This window comes from Lingula anatina, chromosome 4, assembly GCF_051362555.1.
Source record: "Lingula anatina isolate TDL-2025a chromosome 4, LinAna3.0, whole genome shotgun sequence".
Lineage (NCBI taxonomy): Eukaryota > Metazoa > Brachiopoda > Lingulata > Lingulida > Lingulidae > Lingula > Lingula anatina.
The window spans coordinates 22,261,015-22,287,873 of NC_141770.1; the positions used below are offsets into that span (position 1 = coordinate 22,261,015).

General features: G+C 37.4%; 1 protein-coding gene across 1 annotated transcript in view; it reads right to left on the reverse strand.

Moving 5' to 3' along the window:
* LOC106163714 (metabotropic glycine receptor) overlaps positions 1-23,971 on the reverse strand; it is a 78,588-nt gene extending 54,617 nt beyond the window's left edge. The window contains exons 1-2 of the mRNA XM_013541379.3: positions 23,824-23,971; positions 13,756-13,884 (exon numbers count right to left, since the gene is read on the reverse strand). The gene's annotated coding sequence lies outside the window, so the exon portion shown is untranslated. The remainder of the gene's footprint in view (positions 1-13,755; positions 13,885-23,823) is intronic.
* Between the last annotated feature and the right edge of the window lie 2,888 nt (positions 23,972-26,859).

The following is a 26,859-nucleotide window of genomic DNA, read 5'->3' on the forward strand; positions in this document are numbered from 1 at the left end:
CCAGCCAAGTGTCTCCAGTTCATTCCGTACTCAATTTTATCCAAGCAATTTTTTTTCTTGAGGAGATCTTTATAGCACGGTGTTATAATACAATTTTTCGAAGAGGGTATTTAAATTAATATATTAAAAAAATTGTAGCTTCATACTTAAAAGAATTGGGTATCTCCCGCTTTTCATAATATACTAAGTTATATACAATGAACTAAGTTATCAGTAGTGCTCTTTTTTACACCCAACATTCTTTAAAAAAATCCGTTTGTGGCTTTCTTATATCCCTTACCAGGTTAAATCTCCATACATAATTTAAAATATACTAACGTACGTAAAACTGCACATTTAGTAAACACATTAAATTAATGATTTTTTGCATGCTACCAGTAGCAAACAATGCTCTTTTACCTTGATCTGCCACATGTTTTTGGGTTTGACAAAGCTTACAAATTTGCAAAAAGTTTTGCGTACAGACGCAGAACTTGCGTTTCAAGTTATAAAATGATAAATCTTTTAAATTATTTAATATTTCAGATGAAATAACTTTCATAAACAAATCCTCAAAGCATAAACGAATTAGGATTACGAACCATTTTATTACAGCAGTTCCCATTTTTTCTTTAATATAACGCTCTTTTTCCTGTTTTTCCTCAACACGTTTTCTTCCACGGAAGTAATGCCTGGGCATACGCATGCTTCAGGATACCCTGATTTCTTTTATTAATGTTCGCGACCGTGTTTGAACTTAGTTGTTTAAATATTGATATTTAACGTCATTTTGAGATATATTGAAAAATATGAATGCCCACCAAGACGAGTTTGATACCTGTTTTTACCTGGCTTGGGAATTGCAGTGGTGCATAATTAACAGGTTTTATTGTTAACGAGCTCTTGGTCAACTACAATGCATTTAAAATGCATTTAAAATGCATCAGCAATTAGTAAGCTTGCCAACTGATGGCAGTTAATCTAACAGACTATCAGCTTTTGATATGATCTAAAACACCTGAGGTGACCGAGATCGCGAGCATCGCAATTATTGTCACCGAAGTTAGTAAGTCACGGAAGACCGTCACAGACAAAGAAAGATTGTCAAGGAGTGCTGCAATTTTGGTGAATCCCACGGCAACACACTGAGGCATAAAGAAAATTGCTCAACTCCGTTCAACACAACTTTCCTAAACTATTCTGTCTGTGTGCACCATGCAGCTCAGTTAAGTCTCATAGACCTTTATCCTCATTGTCGTCACAGTACCACGTGACCCAGATCTGTTGCTTCATTTATGCATATTGAGGTGAGGTTTACTAAAACGCTTTTTTTCTACTAATAGATTGTTTTTATAATTTTTAAATGGCGGGTGTCGATTAAAACATACCTCTAGTGTATAGATTGAGTGCTGAATCTTCAAAATTCGAGAAATGGATTTTTATGTGTCTATTGTCCTTTAATATTATGTGACACAGGTGGCGTTGTTGCAGTGGTCAAGTACTTGTAGCTGCACCCCCCCCCCTTTAGTTCCTCGGCCAAAACGAAAACCAGAGCTTAACAAGAAGAGAAAAAGAAAGTATCAAGAAAGTAAGAAAAGTCCGTCAAATGAGTACTCCTTGACAACCAAAAATTCCCCGCCTTCAATTTTTAATGTGTGATATGCAACGATAGGTCTGAGTATGTCTGAGTATGTCACCAATTATGTGGGCACAAGTCTATGTTGTTTACAACGACCGAGTCTATTTCTTATTACTATCATCATTTGCGCAAGAATAGCAATTATTTAAATCAGCATGGTAGAAACGTTTTGTTTCACTCCGTTAAATCCTCCCCGTATTCAATGACAAATAAAAATAGAAAAATGATCGAATTATTTTCCATATAGGCGCAGAGATTCGGGACAGCAAGTTTACCAGTTCACTATTCAATTCATTACCATTCCACTCTCTTTTGGTGCACACGTGGGGTTCAAACTATGCTGCATTTATCACCTGTTTGGCGTATATTTACAATACGTCAAAACACTCAGGATAATTGGCATACGCAAGAATCAACAGCGCAGAGGGCTACACAAAAACGAAAGTAACCAACCCATTGTTCGATTCTTCAGATCGATAGCGAACGTGGTAATGGGAAGATAGAGATAAGATGTTCTTTATTGCATCAAGTGGAGATGACACTCTCATTTTGAAATATAATGATGTTAATTACTCCTAGGAAATCAGGATTTATTTCCCTAGAGCCCATGACTTGGAAAAGCCGAAGATAATTGTTTATTAAAGAACCATATCTTGGATATAAAGGCTACTGTTACTGAAAACGAAAAAATGCGAAGCATCATCACGGCAATCCTACCAAAGCTAAAAATGTTATTATGTAATGAGATAATTCGGCGTTAATTCAAATTCAGTTCACCTGAAGAAAACCTTGCGATAAGGTCGAAACGCGTGTTATCATTTTCAGCGTAAGATCCAATACCAATTTTAATTTTCTCATTATCTTAGTACAAGTATAATATAACTGGATGAATCAAAATGTTCACTTTGCTATTATGTAACGGTCGATGGATGTCAAGTAATATTAATGATACCTACATGTATACGCACCATTTGCGTTGCGTAGATTAAAAAGCAGATTGTCTCTACTTCCAAAATTCTCTGGAAGAAACACTGTTCGAGAAGACTAGTGGAATGGGTACAATGCCCGTGATACACTTCCTCCCGACGTAGTGTAAAGCTGAAACAAACCACGTAACGTTTGGGCGCAGCCTGTCAGGCATGACGTACATGTACTCCAACACTTTCGGCGTGGCACCGAACTTGAGAGCACCCATAGATAGATTAGTTTTTCACCTCGTTCTAATTTTATTGGAAAGGTGTACGTTAATATGCAACACTGTCATGCTCAGGACCCTACGCTGAGGAGGTAGAGACTGGTTGATTGGAGGGGGGGCAGTTGCCTTCTCTCTAGGGTCAAAAAACCGCTTGAAACATTCATTGTAGGCCTTCAAGAACCCCCTGCTTCCCCCCCCCTCCCATGCCAATTCAAGCCATTTTTCTCACCCTAGGGTCCTGATAGTTTTTCAACGGGCATTAAACATCGGTTGTTTGTATTATCTCTCTAAGCATTTGCTTTGCAGAACGTCTTAATGACAACTAGCACTTTTTTTTCGACATCAATTTTTCCATTAGACCCTAACATTATCCATTAATATTCCATGACCTTCTGTTTTTGACTAACAACACTTAACGGAAAAAAGGAAGATATGCTTATTAATAAAACAATTCTATTAACGGCGCGATGGATTTTTGATAAACTGAATAAAAAATTAAAATCTTACCGTCAAATTGAACAGTTGGCTAAAAACGCCTGTCTGGGCATTCTCTTTCTAACCAACTGAATGAAAACGTTTCGCTCTATGGCAGTTTCCGCTGAACGGACGTTTGGCATTTGTCTTATGGCCACTCGATTTCTGACCTAAAAGAACGTTGTATACGGTCACATTTCGCTCTCTACATTATCCAGGAACTGAGGATTTGACAGAATATAAATATATACCAGCAAGTTTTCAGCTCGTTGCCATTCATTGAGACCGATAAATCTTAGAATCGTGCTGCAGGAATACAACACTAATGTCGCCTGTGAAATCAGAAAATCGCATGTAGCATTCTATCCAGACGTACATAAACAGATAATAAAAAGGGAGCCAGTTACGATCGGTTCACACGTTATCTATACGTGCATCATACTAAAAAACCAAGGGCTCATTAAAGAGACTACTGTATCTGCTCGATTGATCGTACATGTAATATGAGTGCTAATTGAAGAAAAACAGGGAATTCGGCTTTAACCCATGTATTTACCCCCTTTTTAGGCACGCTGAATCAACTTCGCACTTTCTTTATATTTCCCAAGCCTTGCGCAGCTATTTTGATCTACGCACAGTGCAAGTGACACCGTTATTAACCGGTCTGCAATATAAAGTAGGACGGGTCCAAGACAACGTGCATGACAACTGATCAGAAGTCTGAGAAATAGACAAGAAGCGGCTTAAACAAATCATACAGTAGAATCAAGCATTCTTATGAACGTTTGAAGGAGGAAAAGATCCGATCTATACATACATTTAATCGGTTAAAAGTGGACAGATGCCGATACCAACACAAGAAAATGAGAATATTTCTTTTCAGCAGGTGTGAAGGGAGACCTGAACTTCCCTAAATATCCTGTAGTTTGAAATATCATGTTTGTGAACAACACAGTGCAATCCCACTCCTGGACCCAGGATTTTGCTAAAGAGGGAGGGGGACAAGAATAGAAAATACATGTAATACAGGAATATTTGGAACACACGGACGGAAAGTTTTTTTAAGGCAGAAGGGGTAGGCCTACTCTCGTGAATGAGGGAGAAGCACGTGCCTGCTATGTCCTCCCGCAAATCCTCCATTGGCATCTAAAACTGGATTGAAAATGCGCATGTGATAAAAACGTAAGTGGCATTGAAAGCGGATCTGTAATAAACATTTACACCAACAGAAAGTAGGCTAAAGTCGATTAGTAGACTAAAGTCGATCCAAATGTGTTCCGGTGAGAACGGAGCCCCTAAAGGCTGTAGGGAGACATAAAGACTGCAGGGATTACAAGTCTCGACATGTATCTACTGCTTCAATCAATTACATCATTCTTTATAATATTATTGATCATCTGTTTGCGTGTGTTAACAGATTGTAATTGTGATAAAAGTAGAACAAGCCACAACATCGTGTTTTGCATCACGTTCAACAGAAGAACTAGGCGGAGCAAGTATCACAAAAAAAAAAAAAAAAGAAATGAAATTTTGTAGACTGAATATTCCTGGATACTTGTTCATTAATTTGCTTCAAAGCTTGTGCTCTACGGAATGTCGATACATGCCTCGAATTGTAATTAGACAAAGATTAATTGATCAATCAATCAAAATTGCGGATAGGTTTCATTACCTTTATAAAAGTAAAGATAATGCAGAATACAGATAAACGAGTGAACATCTCTTGATAATTAATCATTTTCACGTAGTTTTCCTTTTATATTCTTACACACACCAACAGTATATTTTGAAATTAAATGTGAAAGGTTTTAAAACTTCCCAATTCAAAAGGCCTCCAACAACAACGATATCATGTGTAAAGCGATCCATCATGAAATACCCCACGGCGAACCATTTGTAAATCAATTTCCTTGTAAGTTAAAACTTGATATTCAATCACTCCTTAATGCCGTACGTTGACTTCTGGGCTCCGCATCTCGAAAGGTTCGCTGTGTTGCGCACGTGCGTAAGTGTCTCGATTCCATGGCCCCGTATCTCGAAATATAATCGGTTATGGAATCGAGACACTAACGCACGTGCGCAACATAGCGAACCTTTCGAGATACGGAGCCCTGATTAGACCAAAGTTTGTTGTGGGGGGGTCCAAACGCGCGAAGCAAGGCCACGGAGAAGAATGTGCGCATTGCCTTACACATATATTGGATTGCAAACATAACATCGTACATCACAGGTTAGCTGCAGTCGGGATTCCTTCCCTTAATTGTCAACAAGGACACACTCTCTCTCTCTCTCTCTCTCTCTCTCTCTAAGTCCAGTTCTCGGAGACAGGGAGGGAGCGGTATTTGCCCCAGAAGGTATAATATTTGCTCGACCTCTGAACAGCCCTTACGCCGCAAAATGTCATTTTATACAGAGAAAATCTTTATCCATGTCTTGAAACATACATTGAATGTGCTGAGGTGACATATATTTCTATATTTCGGTCGTCAAACACGTTCTTATAAAATTTAAAACGCCTTAAAATGAACTCTGAAAGAAAGAAAGCTATATCTAAGGCCAATTTAGTGTGATATGTGACAAAACATCGTTCATTAGTTTAGCGGTCATGAACTAAGCGTTCGTGAAATTGGTTGTCTTTTTAATGCCATTATTAAAGAGATATGAAAAATGATATTAGTGAATGAGGAATATTGATGGTCGTATCGCGTGCGCAGCGTCTCTACAACTGCGCCGTTCAAGTTTTTTTTTCCTGCGGTCATTTCTCAGATTTGCGGTGTTGTTTCAGCGCGACTAGTAGGCAGTCACTCCTTAATATCCATAAAAACATATTTCACAATTACTTTAACGTTCTCATGCAAGATTTTATGCGATTACGATAAATAAGTTTTTATCTCATTCACATCTGTTATGGTACGTTAAAATCGGTTTGAATTGTAGTTTTAGAATAATTGCGTGATCGATAATTGAATATATTTCTTTTTAAATTTGTAAACAGGTGCTAGACTTGGAACATTACTATAAAACGAAACTCCACATGGTCAATCTGATTATTATTCTAGTGTATTATAGAACAAAGTGAGCACTACAATCAAACGTCTTCTTGAATTTACGACATAATCTTAAACGCATGCATTTTGTTTAATTTATCCTTTATTTATTTTCAGATAGTAGTGAGTAAGTAAGTAAATTAGTTAGTTAGTGAGTTAGTTTGTTAGTTACTAAGTTAGTTTTTACGGTACAATGTTCACGGTGAATTAAGCACCAGTAAATCGGACCCTAATAAAACTTATTCATATTAATTGGGGCCAGAAAGGAAGATATATCTGCAAGGTGCATATTAAGCAAGGGTCAATTGAGGGGAGATATATTGAATTGAACTCGCTTACATCGTCATGTTTTTCATAGCCTTCGCCATTTTGATCATCTATAATACATATACATGTAACATGACATTCACTACGCATATATCATTGCCTTTACCTCAAGGACAATGAAAAGGTGCGGATTTGCCCGAGGTCAGGAAGGTCATTGACGTTCACTATCGGATAGGGGATTGCATTATAAACGGAACATAATTTATCACTGATCATTGTTATTAAATTCAAAGACAGTATAAGGGGATGCGAATCCATCTCAGATTAGGTTAAAAGGCATTATTAATTACATTCACGCCTATAGACTGGTATAGCCAATATTATTAATTTAGCACATTTGAAAGGAAATTGTCTTATTCCAAGGACAACAAATCTGTGGCAGTTTAGGGTCGAATGAGAAGAAGGGAATTGCCTCTTGTGCGTTTTAAATGCCGTTTTCGATCAGATTTGTTATTCCAGTATGCCAGATACAGATATTGGAGCACACATCAGTCATCTAAGTAAAAGAATTAATAAAGATCTTACCAGAGTCTGAACAATTTCTATTTTGAGCGTTTCTGAACACACGCCCCGTGGATAATGTTCTTATTATATAAATCATTCAAATAAACCGTTCCGTATAGTATAACATCATAAGATCAATAGTATTTTTCATTTGGGATGAAAAAAGAAATGATAAGAAAATAGACAAAAGGTCAGCAACTATCACTTAAAGTAGGAAACTGAAGCCAAATGTTCAAAGTTTCAATTCACCCCGTGTAATAAAAAACATATGTGAATATTGACACCACGTGCACAGTAAGAAAGGGAAATTATTTCTAAAGTAAAAAAAAACACAAGAGATTATAAGAAAAACCGTAGATACACTTAATTGGACTTCGCAATAAAAATTGGTATTAAATATCACAAGAGCTTTTAACATTTATTTAATCCCTCGAATACATGTATTGCCTCAGATCGCATTGTTCAGGTCTCTAAGGAAGAATGAAACGGAAGGTGTATGTTAAGTTAAGGAAGGCTGGATGGTGTTCTTTGCCCCTGATCGACAAAGGGAGGATATTAAATCCAAACAACTGCTTGCTCTGTGAGTTTCAAATTGTTCTATCGTTTTGTTCTTAATTGTGATTGACCATATGCAGATACCTCTCTTAACTGACAAATCGGATAATAAACCTGGTCATCCACAGTTGCCAAAGTTAACATGTACGAATGATTAACCCAATAGCGTCTTTAAATGGAACATGATCGTCCGATATACATGTACATGTACATGTAGTTGTCTAGGTTCAGGTGTATATACTTTTTCGATTAGGTAAACTGTTTCCTATTTATTCACCATGCCGAATAAAGGCTGATTTCTTTTCTGTCAGTGTCACCATCAAGATCAAATCTTGTGGCATGAAAGTTTTACTTCCATTCCTTTCTATCAGAAAAGAAACTATTAGTACGACGGATAATGGCAAGACCTACACTATCTGCAATCTGGATAGCTTGAACAGTTTTTTTCTGTTGTGTCTTTTACACTAAGGCAATTTTATCAGTTTCTCACGTCAGCGGTTCACCTAACAGTACAACTGGAAGCAAGAGCAGGGCATTACCTATAGTGACGCACATGTTTGCCAATTACAAATTGAAGTACACTGGTGTCATTGTGTGTAATTATCCAAGAACGGTAACGCTATACTTCAGAGTTTGAACAAGAGGAGATGATTATACCCGTGTGTAAAAAGTCAACTAAAAATTGGATAGATGAACTATTTAGGACTCATTTAGTTTTCTTTAATAACCGTGCTTACCGGTAATAGCGTCTTTTGCGAAGGTACCTTGTTTTCACAAAAAAAAAGGTTCTTTTTTCACAGAAGTACTGCATGTAACTTGCAATTGGACTGGAAATGATCTAAATGACGTCATTGGACGACCTCTCTTTGGTCATTTTTCGATGAAAACTATCTATTAGGCTTGTTTCACACAAGAGCTACATGTGTAGTCAGAAAATTTATTTTAACTTGCAGACCAAAATTTTGGTTTCCTTTGCTTTAAGACAACTTACTGGAAGTGAAATGAAATGAAATGCCGCTTCTGCTTTGTAACTGAAAAAAACATTTCAGGTTATTCTTACTTTATCCAAAGAGTTATGTCTCCTTGCTTTATCTCACTAGATTATTAGGCCTTTGTATAGAAATGAAGATGGCCAAATTCTTGTCTTAAAGGTCTAAATGAGGTTCCAGGCTAGAATTTGTTTTTCTAAAGGGGTCCTTTGTGTACAACCACGCTTTAACATCACTTAATTTAATTCACCCAGCAAACAGAACGTTATTATTAGATCACCATAACGTTTATATAATCAAAAAACGTTGTATGCTAACGTTATGTTGACGTTATCAAACATTCTGTTTTTGCTGGGAAGTTAACGCAATGCATTATTTTTCTTGATAAAAGCTGTCACATGTACATGTACAACACCTCTACATGCCCCCATTTGGAATTAAAAAATGCAATTTCTTTGCCTTTATTTTCTTATTAGATCCTACAAAAATGTAATGACGTCAAATGATAAAAGGTGCTAATGTTATCTTGGCATCAACATTATATTAAAAGATAGATAGTGTACTTGCGTCAAGCGATGTCCAGGCCATCTGTAGATAAACTAATGAAATGTCCATAACACCAATACATCATTTGACGTAAATTCTTAAATGAATTTCACAGCTTTTGACAACCTTTTTTCCTTAAACTTGTTTTAAGGATCAGTCCTTCATGACGGTGCAGGAGTGCTAGTTCTCGATTTGTCTATAGGGAAAAGCTTTAGAATAGGCTAATGGTAAAGAATAGGTTTGTAGTAAAGAGCCCCAGCCCCTTTGTGTGATATAACGAAATGCTGTGTAAAATGTGACGAGTAACACAGTTGGTTACAGCGGGAGAAGAACGATAAGAAAAATCGAAAATTTCATGCCGAGGGATTTCTGTGTCAGAAATGATTAAGTCGTGGTTTCATAATTTCATTAACATTGTACGCGACTTTAAGGGCCTTCGTTGCAGATCGTTTTGGAAACCAAAACCCCAGTTGCTGATTTCGCATCAAAACAAACAACAAAATAAATAAACCATCACAATGCATTGGAAACAAAATATATTAATGTATAACAAATGCTTTCTAAGCGATCTCGTTTTGCTGCTGTTTTGTGGTGTAGCTGTACAAATAGTATTATCTGGGGATCCAAATTGACGAGTAATTTGTTCAGACGCTCATGAACAAAAGCCTGATTTAAAACCGCAATTATAAGACAATCAAAACTGGTGTTTTAGTTAATGTGAAAGTTATTTGAATTAGGTATCAGTCGATTTGGACTGCTTAGACAAATAGCGCAGACACACGTTGCTAAAATAATGGAAGCTTTTCGAGGAAGTGCTTTTATTGAAGTAAACCTGTGTTGGAGGTGTTGGTTTCTGCACACCATGTCTATTGCTACAGGCTAGACAATGCCTGCAGCACATCCGCTTAACAATAGGCCTTCCTCTAAGTACTCATATCCAATAAAACTATCAATCTACGTAGATCGATTCAACTCCGCTGGAACTCAACCTGAATGCAATCAGATTAAGATATTAACACGCCATCTCTTGTTTCCAACGTACTCATAAAAGCACTGGCTCCTCTTTATTTTACTAAAAGGGGAAGGAGTGGGAACAAGAGGAGGCGTGTTAATAACGTAATCTGCTTGCTGCGGTGAGAGACCCCGAGGAGTTGGATCGATCAACATGGACCGATGGGTTCATTGGGAGTGAACCCTAACGTTTTGTTATGTGATCTTATCTCGACATTTACATGTTCAGCATTTTTCTCCAGCGCTACTGTAATTCATGTAAAATTACAGCTTTAACATGAACTTCGATGGAAATGGATCGAGGTGAGTGTTATTAAGCGGCGGTAACACTGGCACGATCAACAAATGCATGAGGGGAATAAACGTGCAGCAAATCTTCGAGTGTGCAAACGTGAACGTAGAGATGAGACGTCACTCTGGGAAAACGGACATTGTGCCAAAGTAACTGAGAATATATCACTACACCATCTAAATGACTCCTTTTGTGTTCTATTGATATTATCGTCATGGCATTTACCACCTGCCCCCTGAATTCCCACTGCTTCGGGTTTCGCTTACCTCCACCCACATGTAGGCTACCCTCTACCAGGGTCACAGATAATTTTGTGAAAATTTCTCTAAAAAAAGTGTAGAAAAAGTGCCATCATTTATCTAGAACATACATGTATCTGTAAATATCTAGTGAAAACATCAATCTGTGGTCCTGGTAGAGGGCACACGTGGGCCTGCAGTACTATATGCCAGTAAGCTACTGTTGGTCGTGATATTCGTTGTTTCCAATTGTTAACAAAAAGTCAGGGTGCTTTTGAGCAAACGACTGCTAGGACGACTGTAAATGTATAAATATCCGTCTTAAATTCGGAATGCTGAAACAATGAGAAAAGTATCAGAAGATAAGTTCTTGAGTTTATACCGGTGAAATACCTTGAGGAACGTTTTCTCTTTCCAAGTTTCGAGACTAAGGTGTACACACTTGTCCTAAATAAAATAATCATCGTTGACTGGCAAATATTATGCACACTTCTCAATTAAGAGATCATTGACCAACATTTCCCACACGTTTCTCTCTTGAACCATCCAAGAAACGGTTAACGGAAAACGTCTTGCGAAATCAGTGCCCTCTATTGATGAGAATTAATATTAAAATGTTCTCATTAAATGCTCTTTAAAGTTCAAATGTGCGTTTTTAGCAAAAGGAAAAGTACACCTCCCTTTTGGAAATTAAAATCACAGCTTAAGTGACTCCATCATGAAAGGCCAGACGTAATTTCATATCACTTAAGAAAGATAAAGCCATTACCACCGACAAAAGGTCACTGTTGTCGTTCAGATTGAAGTCATTGGAAAAAGATAAAAAGACAAACGAATTTATCATGTTACAATGTGGAGCATGGCCAACGTGCGGTCAAAATTTGAAGATCCAGCCGCAAATTTGCAAATGCTCTTTTTTGCCATTATGCCCCAATTGTTAAAAGTAAAGGAGACAAATCTTTCGGAAAGAATACATCTATTTGTGGGAACCTATCAGATACAGTCCATATTTACGTAATTTTGCACGTAAAAATTATGTTCCCCAAATGCTCAATGGCTCACTGAAGCATTTTTTTACTGAAACAAACAAAACCAAACACAGGAGTTTGGAGTTCAAATGATTAGGTTTCATATTATGATTAAGGTTATGTGAACAAGAGTTGTTTGTCATTAATTTGGCCATCTTATTGGCAACCTTTGCTTGGCCAATAGGTCAACCTGGTTGTTTGCCGCTGTTTAATCTGTTGTGTTGTTGCTGATGCTTGTATCTGTCAGATCTACCTGACTCTAATTTCGTTTATTAGAAGCTGCTTATTAATAATTGGTTCATGCTCAGGTCATCTGTATGTGTCACTTGTGATAAATGTATGTACATGATCAGTTTGACCGCTTATGTAGGTTTTATGCTATTAACCTAGCTATCACAGAACACACCCATAATACATTCGTCAAATCCAATGAAAACAGCTCTTCAGAAACAATCAGCGTAAATTTAAGATTAGTGATGTCAGTCATAATTTTTTGTTTGTTTGTTTCTTTCTTTGTTTTTTTTTTTTTTTTTCGTAGATGATAAATCATCGCCATGGATTTTAATCAGGACATACTGAGTTTTAAATTAAAGTGTTTAAATGTGTTATGTGTTATAATTCAAATCTATGGTCGACCCACCTCCATTTCACATGAGTGAACCTGTCTGAATTTATATACTGCCGCAGTGCTCGATGACACGGGGCACTTGTTTCATGACAGATCAAGGGCCGGTCTCAAAGAAAACTTATGACCATAACATTTTGCCTATGTCAATTCGGGAAATCTCAAAAGTAGTACGCTAAAATCAATGTATTCTTAGAACATTAGAAATCTCTTTTGTGTTATGATCAATGTGCACGAAGTAATTCTGTTGGACAAATACTGGTTTACTTGGGTCAATTCAAGCAGACTTAATGTTTGACCAGAAACCCCAAAACCAGAATCAGGCTAACGTTCTTTTGTGATTCCGCCTCCACCTGTTCGATGAAAGGGCTTAATAGTATAGCCCGTGAAAGTAATAGAGCTGATTTTGAATTAGCTATATATTGCATGGTCAAAAGCGTTTCACGCATGATTGCCCGGCAAATGTGACACTGTGAACAACACTCAGTGCCAGCAAGACTAGAATTTGGTACATAGACTTAACACACACACACGCACACACACACATACGTTTTTTTTTTTGCATACGTTTAACTATCGGAATGCCTTTACCGTAAGCTTCTCATAAACGAAAAGCACGTACATTCACTGTGCAAACAATGGAGCGTCCTCAATGTACCCCGTTACAGATCGTTGTTTTGTTGTACGGGTAGTTAAGTGCCATCCCACAATGTCATTCAGTTCTGTAGCACATTTAACCTCGTAAAACCTTTGACTCATACCTGCATATGCCAGGCGAGATAGAAAATGTGCTTTGATTAAATCTGAACGCATTAATTAAGCTGGACAGAAAATAAGTGGCAAAAGGTCAGCTGTGTGGAAACGGATGTCACGGTACATGTAATAGGGGTAAAAAATAGTGAAAAGCGGTCCTTTTCAAAGATTAGATAGGCATGTTAACTTTTTGTCGGATTCAATACAAAAATATAGCGTATAAACACAAAGTGAAGGCACCAAAACGTGCAACAGTCGCGGTTTGTACTACGATTTGATTTCTTTCCTTCAGTCTTACTCACTTATATTAATTAACTTTACTGACATCAGGGTATATCCCACAGTACGTAGCGTTTGATTTCGAACCCCACTGTACATATGTATAAAGAGATGGGATTTATTATCAAAATTTAAATAAATACGTTTTTTAATTTTATAATTCTAATTCGGCAATTAAACTCCAAGTTGGTTGAACTTAAAGAGAGATAGGCAAGTGTAGTGTAGCTAGGAGTTAAGTATGTAACTTTATTGAGAAGAAAATTTTCCACTTACCATAGCAAAGACGCAACCGCTGCTAATTTCTTCGTTTCCAAAATACACGAAGTGTTTGCTGGCACGATCCACGGCAGCAAATCTTTTGGTTTCTTAGTCCTCCCGCCAATTGCAAACTGCCCGGTTTACCTGACAAAGAAAATGGCATACCTTTAACGCGATCAAAGGGCTCATTGTCCTTGACTTCCAATAGTACGGCTGACAGCAACCGTACTTTGGACCAGTACTAAGTATTGCATAAGTACGCATAACACCGACTTACTTAGTCCGTAGAGAAAAGACAGTGACAGTGCATTTGACCATACAATGTGAACGCGACTTGCATTACCCAAAAAATCTGATTTCAAAACACCTACTGGTTTACGATGGGAAAAACAATGTCAGGTACAAGTAAAAATTATGCCGACTCCCTGTATCAAAACATATTTTATGACAATGAAAAGGTGCGAATGAGTTTTGAAAGGTTATCAAAAAATATATATATATATACAATTACATGACACGCCTTTTACAGACTCTTTGGTCAATGACTAATGAGATCTATTGAAATCACAATCATGCTATTTGCTCCAGTTTTACTCCGACATTAATTCTAGTAATATTGAATGAACAGTACATTACTACAGCAGACAAATGTTGGCAATTTCATAGTAGCACTGAATGCGTGACCAAATTAATACACTGAGATGCGGGTTTATTTATTGCAATGCACTACATAGTGCATGTAGTATAGGGAAACTGCATATGCAATTAAGTAACGTGCTTTCACTTTTAAGTACACTGTTGTATCAGTATTGACCAATTCATTTTCATGATTCATTCATGTCCTATGGTGTCCTGAGTCCTCCAAGTTTGATTTAATTAACACTGGGAACTATATTCTGTCGCCATTTCCGGTGTGTAGCAATTTTCTGTTGAAATAATCCTAGGATCTCTGTTAACGTAACACTATACACATCACTCTTTGTTTGAACGGGACAATTCGGTAGCAGTAAAAGTAATCTCAAAAGAATGTCAAACAACTGCTAAATGAATATTACATAGTTCGATTTTGGAAATGCTACGATGTAGCAATGTGACAATGTGATGCATTTGTGACAGGCAACAAATATCCCAAATTTCACATTGAGCATGATGAACACTCACTTCTTGGGCTCATTGGATCCTCAGTTAGTACCTAGCGTCAAGCAACTGATGTTGTTTTTAAAAATTGGCCATAAGAAACTAGTGTCGTTTTGTGGAAACAATTCTGGCAACCAGAAACTAGCGTTGTTTAAAAAAAACGACTTTGGCAAGTCACTACCTTCCCTTTTTAAAACGCTTCTGACACCCAAAAAAGGGACGTTTTTCAAGAAAGACCCTGGCAAGAATAAACCATTTGGGCCTTTCAAAGGGAATTCTGGCTTTCAGACGCTAGCGGCGTTTTTCAAAAAAAAATGGTAACCAGAGAGACTAATGTGGTTTTTTTCAAGAGCATCTCTAGAAACGAGAACTAGTGACATTTTTAAAAGAAAGATGTTGGCAATCAGAACCTATTGTTGTTTTTCAAAACGATTTTGACAAGAAGAGATAAGTGTTTTCTGTCACAAGGGATTTGGGCACCAAGAAACTAGTGTCGCTTTTCTTTTTCAAAAAATTCTTGCAACCATAGAGACTAGTGTGTTTTTAGTACAATTTTAGTAACAAGAAACATGTGACGTTTTTCTTAGAGCGATCCTGGCAAACAAAAACTGGTGTTGTTTTTTCAAAACGATTCCTGCAAGAAGGGCCGGCTGCTTGTTTCTGCTACGCAAAAGAATCGTTAGTTATCATCTAGCCTATAGCTGTATTCATCACGAGTTTTAGGGGAATCCGCCCCTCCCCTGACCACGAGTGTCGGACTGCTGTGTACGTTAATCATCATGCATCTAGCTATAAATCACATCAACTCTGGGCATAGGTGGATCTGACATCAACCGTATGATACATGAGTCACTGTATGTGTCTCAACCTCTGGGAAGCCATTTTCTTGCCAGATTTTTCGCTTTTTTTTAATACCCAGGATTTTGCTAGGTTTGAGAGTAACAAACACAAACATTTGCCCTGTTTTAGGCGCGAAGTCCAAAATCATATCTCAAAATGTGTTCCATACGGAATCTAAAGTACAGGTAATCTCTTTTCTTGCCTCTCAAAGTGAAGTGTTAGGCTGTCTTGGTACTGGTTTTACGCACAGTTTTGACTATAACCCTTTTAAGGTATGTCAACTATATTAATTTTATGTCAGTTGGTCGAGAAATATTCTGACTGAAAAATACACTTTCTTATCTCGTCGACAGTACTTATGAACACAAAAATCCCTTTGGCGAAAACATCTTGGTCTTTGCTTGTCGTTTAGCACGCTAATCACATCGAAGCGCAAATTAAGACATCAACTCATTCCTGTCTATCAAGAGAACTCTGCCCGTTTAATCTGTCCTTATGTTATCAGCAATGAGAATCATTTGATTAATTGGCTTCGGTTAATTCCTACCGGCCAATTAATCAATCAACATTAATTCAACCACTGCCCCAGTGAGAGCGCGTTCAGCCCTTTAAAATGCCTCACATGTCCGTCATGCATGCTTCCTGTGTGATGGACATTGATAAAGACTTATTGAAAACGTGTTGTCTATGAAAAGGGAAGCTCACTTATTGCCATCAATGTCAGTTCAAATTGTTCATCTCCCAGGGAAATTCCACTTAATTAGGTAAGCATCGATTTATGGCAGGTAAAAAGAGCAATATTCAATGTGCACCTGTCGAAGGATGTGCTAAAAGTTCAGCACTTCCATAGGCATTTCAGTAGGTTTTATCTTTATAAATAACTATACGGTTACTATTAAAGACGGTCTTTATGTCATAACAGTAACTACAAATGCATACATCTATATTTCTATTATTCTGGTCGGAGAGGGTACCAAATAACGCCAAATTACGTCATTCGGTGAGAAAAGAGTAAGAAAAACAGCAAAATACCAGATTGCCGTATATCAGCAGGACGCAATTCTGAAATATCTTCATCATGCTTCCTCTCAAAATACATTGCTTGATTGATTTGATCGGCTGATGACGCCAAAAAGTCTCAAACCAGTTTAACCTCCCAAAAGCTGTGTTGAATACTCCGTAGTGTCATTGAATGGGCGCATTGCATGCAGCAGCTAATAGGTCTCAATTCCTTCTGAAACCTCTCATCATCTCCTGTAAACTTCTTATACCACATATATGTATGAATATGACATTTTCATTTCGTACCAGATAGCTTCTGATCAATAATGTATAAAATGTGGAGCTAAGAGTACCAGCAGCACAGCTCTAAAAGCTCAAGTATTGCAATCAAATTAATAAAGCATGGTAAACATATACATAATGAAAACCAAATTCTACATATAAACTTGTCTTCCCAGTCTTCAAAGTATGACCAGAAAAATCACAAAGGACTACTGGTATCACAACATGACAACAATAATAGATATAGCTTAATTTGTACAAAACATATACCGAAATGGTTTAGAAACATTTCATCAGTTTATAATATTCAACCTCATGAGAAATTTGATGTAAAATTTTCAAAAAGTAGTTTAATCAGATCAATCTTGTCTTACAAATGTATGACTCCAACATTCATATTTTGAGAAACTCGTTTCTATAAATAAATGTATATATACTAGTAAGTACACGGAGTTCACTTATATCTGGCGTGTGGCGACATGAACTGACACAAGCATAACATAGCATGACCTGTACGTGATAGACAACAAAAGCATATATATATATATATATATATATATATATATATATATATGTATATATATATATATATATATATATATATATATATATATATAGCAAATGCAATGAAGTGATAATATATATATACCTGTCTAAGTCAAGGGGGATGATACCCCGGTAGAACAAGTATATATAGATGCACAATCTGTGAAGCCCAACTTCACAAGGAGTAATATGATATGCAATCGATATGTAAGAAACCCTAAGATGCCTAAAAGAAGACATGCGCTTGTCCTTTGAACCAAAAAATCTGACATGCACTGTCTGCTGAGCAACGGTATCGTGAGGTTTAAGCTTACTTCCATTAGTTCTATATTAGAGCTAGATGGACAAGCTACAGTGTGCATGCTCTTTGCGGAACACTTTTTTTCTTGGACGTCTCCACCATCTATAGTAGTAGCTACAGAAACTTAACAATGAGCGATTGCTCACAATCGGAAGGTGTATAAATGATACACTAGCTGTCCTAAACGTGCACTTTAACAGATCTGATTATCCCAGAATTTAACTTGATTAGCTTGATTAAATAAAACCCTGATCACCTACCTGCAGAGAGCGGCCTTTAATGCGTAACGCCAACGGTGAATCTACAGAGATATTGCAGGACTGTGGTATATTAGATCATTTGAGACGTTATTTGATTTATGCATTGAGCGTTAAAGGACGATCCAAAGGGTGAACTTAAATCTTCCTTTCTCATCCAAATAATCTGTACGCTAGAAATATATCGAAATAGATTACCCAGCCTATGAAATACATTTTAAAAAATCTGAATAGCACAAAAATGCGTTTCACAGCAATTGAAGCGACGGACGTGGAAGTCACGTGGTCTGAACCGCGTCGGGTTGTCAACGTGGGCCACGCTTTAGCTAAAGCGTCATACTGACGTTTGGAAAGGTTTAACACGTGCTATGTTTAACACGGACACCAAAAAGATATCAGTTATAAAATATCTTAACAAAAAAATCACAAACCGGTGCATGTATGCATTTGAATCGTGTTTTCAGAAAAAAACGAGGTTGGTTTAAACGTAACGAATTGACAGGCGTTTTATTTCTGACTTTGGATTTGTGGCTCTGGACGCGATTCTTGACTCCGACTTGTGCAAAAAAAAAAGCAGTTTTACCGACGTCAATAAACATATATTAGGCTTTAAGGTCAACAAAAAATTCAATGGTTTCGTCATCTAAAAAAATATTGTACTTTTGCCTCTTCAAATGGGACATGTTTATAGGCCTTAACAAAAACACATTTCCCTATCATTTCCTATTTCCTATTATTTCCAAAAACAATACTGTTACACTCGCAAACCTCAGGCGTGTCTCCTTATAGTAAGTAACAGTATTTGGATCGCTTGGGTCGCTTGTCACAACTTGTGAAAACTATAGGTGTGTTCCATCAGGATCTCTCACATTTGGAGGCTGGGACAGTTTCGACTCCATCACTTGATAGCTGATTCTATTTAGATAAGGACGATGTAAAAAAAAATTCTCTCTTTTTTTTTTTTTTTTTTTTTTTTGGCTAAGAAACGACAGCAATGGATGATGTTTCGTAATGTTCCGTTGGAATATTTCGTCATCTTTAGCAACAGTGTATGTACATATTTTTGGAATGGCTCGGTAGACACTTATTTTGGAAATACTGATTTATGGGCCTTTGACTTATGCAAATTATGCAAGTGCTAAGCGGAAAATGGGAAAAGTAAGCTTGCCCTGTCCAATAAACGTAGTCTCAGCTCAAGTGAACGCTGATTTTAAAATACCTTGAGGGAAAGGTGTTGGCCACTGGCACGTCACAGACCACGTGCCTTCCAGACCTTGCGCAAAAGGAGCATTTTCTAAACTCGTTATCTACAAAGCTACACTCAAGTCTTATATTATAATATGGAAATCGATAGTTCAGCTAGTTTCCTAAATACTGTCCATCGTTCAAGCCATTTTATTATTAATTCGGTTCTCCTTTAATAAACGACTGGCCTGTATAACCTTAACCAATGGTCAAAGGGGAATCAAAAAGTACAAAGGTGTGCCTGCATTTGATCATCTGAGGACATGTAATGAGATGTTATCCTTAATGAAAAACGATTATATGCCTTAAGTCATTGGTTATTTCATCGAGGCCTCTTGGACACATGTTAAAATGTGACACGTTTGATCATCAAAAAAACTCGATTGAATGAGAAAATTTAACCTTATTATTATACTTCACTGACACCTCCTGATAAGTGATGGTTCTCATTAGTTATAAGGCTACTTACTATGGTTTAAAGCATTTTGATTTTACCGTTTTAATTATATATATTCTATGTAATTATTTTACAAAAGCACTTCATTGAAACCAATTTCTTTGTTCTACCCTTGTATGAGTCTTGCATTTCATTCAAAGTACCTTCGTACTTGAAATCGTGGACCCGCCCTACCTGTCATCCTTCAAATGGATTGGAATCGTCCCTCTCGTCCCTCTTAATAACATTTGAAGTCATTAAGTCATTCGGAACTAATCACTTAAAGGAACGACTCAATCTGAGAAAAGTTATCAGATACTTTAAAAGTTAATTGAGAGTCAAGCTCTGATGCCAAAAGACATAAAACTTGCACATTGGACAGGGTTCAAACGTCAGTAGAAACTTGAATCTTTTATAACTTTCGATAGAAGATAAGTAAATTAGATCAAAGCATCTTTATGTTTAAGCACTCAGGATAAAGGGTAAAAGAATTCCGGGGCCTACTCTGAAAACGAAGCGATGCAACTGCCTGCTTTGAATGCATTGGTATTATAGTGTCATACCAGTGTACCAAGCACTAGGGTGGACAATGTTTAAAGTCCGGACAATATACAATTTCACCTGAACAAAATTGCAACGGAATACATTATTCCACTACGCATTTTCATGGAGTCTCCCAACAATATAGTAAAAGCCCCAAAGAATCCCTACATTAAAGGCATGAAATATCCAACATGGCCGCCAATTGCCAGAGAAAAATATATGTCCCAGCTGGCACTATACATGAACTTACCCCTCAACCCCTTTACCAAAACAAAATGGCAGTTTCAGTCGCCCTACCATAAAAGAGTTGTTCTCAGGCTTGCACCATATTTTCCCAATATTTCTTTGAAGATGTGGGTTTCAAGGAGAAGACAGGGGGACATTGCCATTTCTCGGCAATCTAGATCATCCAATCATCAACGCATATGCTGGTTTGCTTTCATGGCATTCCTGAACGAAACAAATGTGTATTTCTGCATACCTGTGGCCTTTTTTTACCCATTGCCTACAATATCGATTAATGACCGAAATCCACGCATGTACATGTACAAGCACCTGTGGGCAAATCGATAGCAGTCTCTGTTAAACACATTTAACGGGACTAATTGATTTAATTTGCGATAAAAAATGTATGAAAAAAGGCACTTACAGCAATTAAAGCTGCGTTCGCGCACTTGACCAGTCGGAGGCACATTAAATAGCCAGTTCTTAATGAAAGACGGCATTTGACACAACAACGGAAATGCCGGTGTGTATATCGCTATCATATTGGACCTAATTTACGGCAAGCTGTGAACTAATTGGATGGGAAAGCAATAGCCTATTAGAGATCTCGCAGAATGCGTGTAATAGCACGGGAAACGCGATGCGGGTTTCTAATGGGAGTCTAAACAACCCAGTAAGCTTGTTGACCATTTTCACAAATCACAGTTGTGCTTATGCCAGCATATATCGAGATGTAATTACTGTACCAGCTAATCAAATGGGTTCAGTTCATGTGAACATGATGTTTTTATTGCCATTTTGTTTTATTCGTATTTCATAAGATTTTCTTTTTATTCTAATCTATATTATTTGTCTCTCTGTTTTCATTCTATTTCTTTATTTTTGTTGCTATTATTATCCTTAAGACGGTAAGGCTTGGTTTCGATCTGCGGTTATGTACGTCATACACAAATGTTTTCCCTGTAGTTTCTTCTCTTCAGCCCACTTATACCGTTACATTTAATCGTCCTTTCTACAAATTATTATTATCTGCTCGTTATCTACGCTGTAGTCTTTTCGCACAGCACCCAGGCTGCGCGGCTTACTTATACTGTTATATCTACTCGCCCTATCTAAAAACTGGTATTAGTTGTTTATTCTCACGCTTCTGCGAGAGCTACCAATACGCTTATATTATTAAAGAAGCGTCTACAATACATTTTATGACTATACGTAACGTTTGATTATCTGTACATGCAGACGCCGTCATTTCGCGTAAATATTTAAATATACACATGAGAGCACTATACACCATCTTCATCTATTAACAACTCCTTTTCCAAGAGCCATTTGTGATCCAAACACAGATAAAACCCGTTGGGGGGGGGGGGGCGTATACATGTACTGACATTTACAGGCGTCGTAATGTATGTCCTCTTCGCGTGCAGATGTAAAAGTAGGCTCAGATTACTGATGTCTTTTGAATACATGTACCTCCGCCAAGTACAGGTACTTTGTTTTTCACCTCAGTTTGTTTGTTTGTCAACAGCCTAACTCAAAATAGTTGAGGATGGATTTCGATGAAATTTTCAGGATGCATCAGAAATGGCCTAATTTAAAGTGGTTATATTTTAGTAATGACTCGTGATGCGGACCACCATCATCTAGATCCAACATTATTTAAAGGATTTTCTTTTAAGGATCTTCGAGATATCAGGCGATTAGACTGGCCGGCATTGAAATAATCAGGGTTGACCAATAGTACTCTATCAAAAATGTGTGTAAAATTCCAATCCAAAAGCCTGTGAACGTATTGCTATTTGAAAGTAGTTATGTTTTTTGTCCCCACCCCCCAACCTATGAGAAATATATAGTACAGCTCGTTTTCACAATCACGGCACGTCTCTCATTAAAGAAGTCGACTATTCTTACACCCTGGCACCTAGATCTCGAGAACAAATACATCGTGTCACGAGTGAATGCGAGCTACATTGTTCACCATGTCAGGGTGTTTTGTTCTTGATATCTATGTGGTAAAAGTCAGATACACCACTTATCAGCATCTATACTCATGTGTGTACCCGCATCATATACTCCTAGCCGACTCGTGGCATTTTTATATCCTATCCAACGAGTAATAAAACCCAATTCACACATGAGAAAGGGTGATGGTGCTTTCAAAACCATTAGATCTTTTTTACTGACAACAATATAAACGATTCGGTGGATGTGCGCTGACAGTTTGAAATGCAAGCTCCGTCTCACAATGATTAATTTATAAATTAAAACTAACACATGTATTCCTTTTACGTTTAAACATTTTCCATTAGTCTGACAGCAGAAAATAGAAAAGGATGCTACTGACCCTTGTGTGGGGGACTACCCGTTTGTTTGCACTTGCTTACTACTAGTACCAGCATATCAACACTGTATAACTACAGGTACCTTCGTAAGAAAACCGTGGATATTCTATGTATTCAAACATCGATTTTTTATAAAGTGTAGTATTTCTCTCTTGAAATATTTGCTGTCGCCATAAGTTGACATGGGTAAAACTTTGGAGATACTTACAGGTAAGGTCCAGAGGACCCGCACTACAAGAAATCTGCAGGTGTTCCCAATTCGGTGTAGGACCAAACAAGGACTTGTGACATTACAAGCCCATGGTCTAAATGAAGATTTTTTCTGTTAGTCTATTTTTACTTGTGAATTGTTTTTATGTTTTGTATTTTCACAAAAACCTTGCCAGTCCTGACAATCTTCGGTACTCTGTCATTTAAAGCGGTCATGACCCGTTGAAAACAGGTTTCCCCCAAGTCTCCATAAATAAAATATTGAAGGTGACATTGGCATTCTATCTGTATTTATGCATTTTTTATATATAGTTGTAGGTGAACTTTAAAGTAATCTGTATTGCTTTAGTAACAAACGACAGATGTTTTATGCGGGAGGGATTGTTGAACTTCATTTTATAGCGGGCTTGAATATTTCAGGTATATTTGCTGATGATCATTTGCTATTTATCTTTCTTTATACATTACGGTTTAATGATTATCTTTTGCCTTTTGCCTTTTGCCTTCAAATTAAAATGCAATTATTAGAGTTGGCTAGAATTTCCAATGGATACAATTACACCTGTCCTTACACGTGATGCAGCATAACGACAGTATAAATGAAAACTCTCTATCTCTCTCTCTCTCTCTCTCTCATTCTGATTACCGTCAAATGTATAAAATTTTTATAAATCCTGTATCAACGCACGGTTAATTCTCATATGCATATATACATACCTTATATCTTATGAGTCCCCCGCACCTTGTCTTTGTATCTCCGGCTCCAGCTGAGCTTACTGCTTCCAATCAAGGCTACCATAGAATAGATACACGGCAAAGTTCAGTCTTCAGTCACCTGTCATGTGACATCCGTTATTTACTCGATCTACCTGCATAATTACCGTTACCCCATGCTCCACATGACTCTTCCTACAGCGCCCTCTGTGTGAATTAATGGCCGCATTCAGAACGGTGGACTATTGGTCCGCGGGTCAAATATGGCGACCCACTAAAAAGTGTGCCGTCTAATCCGGCACTGAATGGATTCCCCGTGGGAGAGTATTCAAGTGGGTCGGCCATATTTGACCCTCGGATAAGTTAGTCCACTGTTCTGAATGTGGCCAATGATGATCAAAAATGATAGGAAGCAGTTTTAATTCAGTGCCTATTAATTCAACCCTTTCACGGAGAGATAGAGTACTTAGATTAACCGCTTCTCTCTGGTCAATATAAAAAGGGCCTTTGATTTAATAAAGCTTTATCCGTTTTGCCTGCTTGGTTGAACAATAAGTAAATGTGAAACTTACAAATGGACCGCGTTCAGCGATGTGACGCCGAGGGAAGATTTCGGGATTGCCCTGTTTCGAAAGGTGTCACAGATTTACGTCACTTTTAAGTGCATGTTGACCTCGCATGCTTGGCCTCGCACTACGTATTGTTCACCCTTGGATGACAGATGATATACTAACTGGGAGTTCTTACAGTACTTTAAATCATTTTTCAACCCATACTGTGACTGCATAAAACCCATATACCTTCGCAAGCTGTGCAGGGGTGCATCCAGGCAAAAACACAAACCGAACCGGATAAAATGCCGCCACAAGGCGTCAGTCGTACCAGTAATTTCTTTATGAAACCATATTTGCTGTGAAATTTCTGTGCTCAGGTCGTTTTTTTTTTCACTTATTAATTAGATCAATTAGATTGAACACCCAGTGACGTCATCCAGATTAAAACCGGTTTAATTCAAGGTCTTCTGAAGGTACCTCATCAGAAATGGCAGTTAACGAAGCTTGCAGGGCTTTTCCTGAACCCGCTGTGAATCTGTAGTCCTTTAGTTTGATACATTACCTGAAAAATTATAAGCGAAACCTGCTCATCTCCTGGTTTTTATACTGGTAAAAATAGCAGAGTTCCTAGGTTATTTAGCGATCGTACGTTAGAATTTTAGTTTCAGTCGATAATAATCTGATATTATCTTTTATTTATCATATTTATATTAGACTTTGACAAAAAATATTTTTCGACTGCCACCTGTCGGCAGTAAACACCAGGGTTAAACGTCATTTTGACCACTCCTTCAACAATTGGTCAAACAAGGTCAATGACTGCCTCAAGATAATATAAAGTTAGCAAACGATGCAATACTGGCCATTCACAGAGCATTGTACTGTATGACATCAACAATCGCCTTTGCAAGCGCAGCTGGTCCCTAGAACATGCACCCAGAACATCTTCACTCCATTCGTTCTCTTTCATTTTAAATGAAGCCTGTCTTTTCGTATATTTATAATAATTCCACCAGCAGGTGTGAACGAACTAAAGGTCATTGCCTTTATATACCCATGACATTCCCTGTCACGTAAGCGCGTGGCGTCTATTCGATATGGGCGTTTCCAAACAAATAATGAAAGTCACGCAATGAACGTTAGACCTTTATATAATAAAATATATGAGAAATTTAAACACATTTTGCAAATACTATATTCAAAACCGTTGAAGAAAGTACGATGGGTAACAGATGTCACACCCATACTGTCTTTTTCGTTGGTGGTACATGTAAGCCCCGTGCATATTCTAATTAGTTGACTAGTGAATAGTTGCCGCATCTTACGATCTAATGGTACAGGATAACAAAGAGCAACAAAGAACGAAAGAAAGAACAACAAAGAACGTGTACACCTCTTGTAAAAATTTCACTCTAATCAAAGGCTTGCTTATTGAGGAAACTGTCATTTTAAAAGTGTTGCTTAATTTTTGAGCATCAGTGTACATGTATGGTGTACCCTGTACATAAAAGACGGATAGCCTCCAATCTGAGAGAAAAGTATGACAAATGAAAGGGAAGGCATATTTACGCTTTCAGGACTATTTCTAGCGTTTAAATCGCATTTCAATTACGCTATGATCATCAATTAGCTGTAAAAAATTCACTAAAATCTGCAGACCCATTATTTTATAAATCCCTCAGCGAAAATCTTCAATCATGATTAAAGGCATCACATAATTCTCTAATTCACAAGTTACTTGGGTTGTTGCCCCCCTCCACCACGTTGGTGGATATCGGTAACTCAGAAGTACAGATATTAATAAGAGGCGCGAGCTTTTCATGACAGCGTCTTCTATTTTCTTAGATTGATTCTTGGAATTACATTCAAAATGCATTATCATTAATATCCATCAAAACGATGACGACCACGATTACAAAATAAGGCAATGGTAATCACACCATTACTAGTATCGGGAAATGAACGTAATGCTATACTAATAACAACCATAATGACACATATCAATAGTCAGAATGAGAGTCCCTGTAAAAATGAACGGTTCAGAGGTCAGATAAGAACTACTGTCAAAGTCGGCCATTCATCTTTTTGAAAACTAGGGCGTGGGAGGAAAGAGATGGCGTTGATGGATGCGTTCAGGAACTGCATATGAAAAAAATTACCAGGTGCATCCTACGGACCAAAGTGGACCAATTTAATTTAATTTAGTGGTCTTCGGCCACATCAAAGTGGACAACATCAAAGGTACACCCTGAACGGCTTCTCTAGCAATGTCTGGCCTGCCTGTAGATTTAACCAAAGAGATGAATATTCTTTTAATCTCTTTGATTTAACCAAGAGTATTATTTCATCAAGTTTTTCGTTTTTTCATGTTCTCGCCAATAAACCTCACACTTTTTTATTAGTTTTTCCTTTCTATATTGAACAATGAAGGAAAATGAACGACATTTTTGTTATTGATACCAGCTGAAGGTTTTGCCACAAAGTA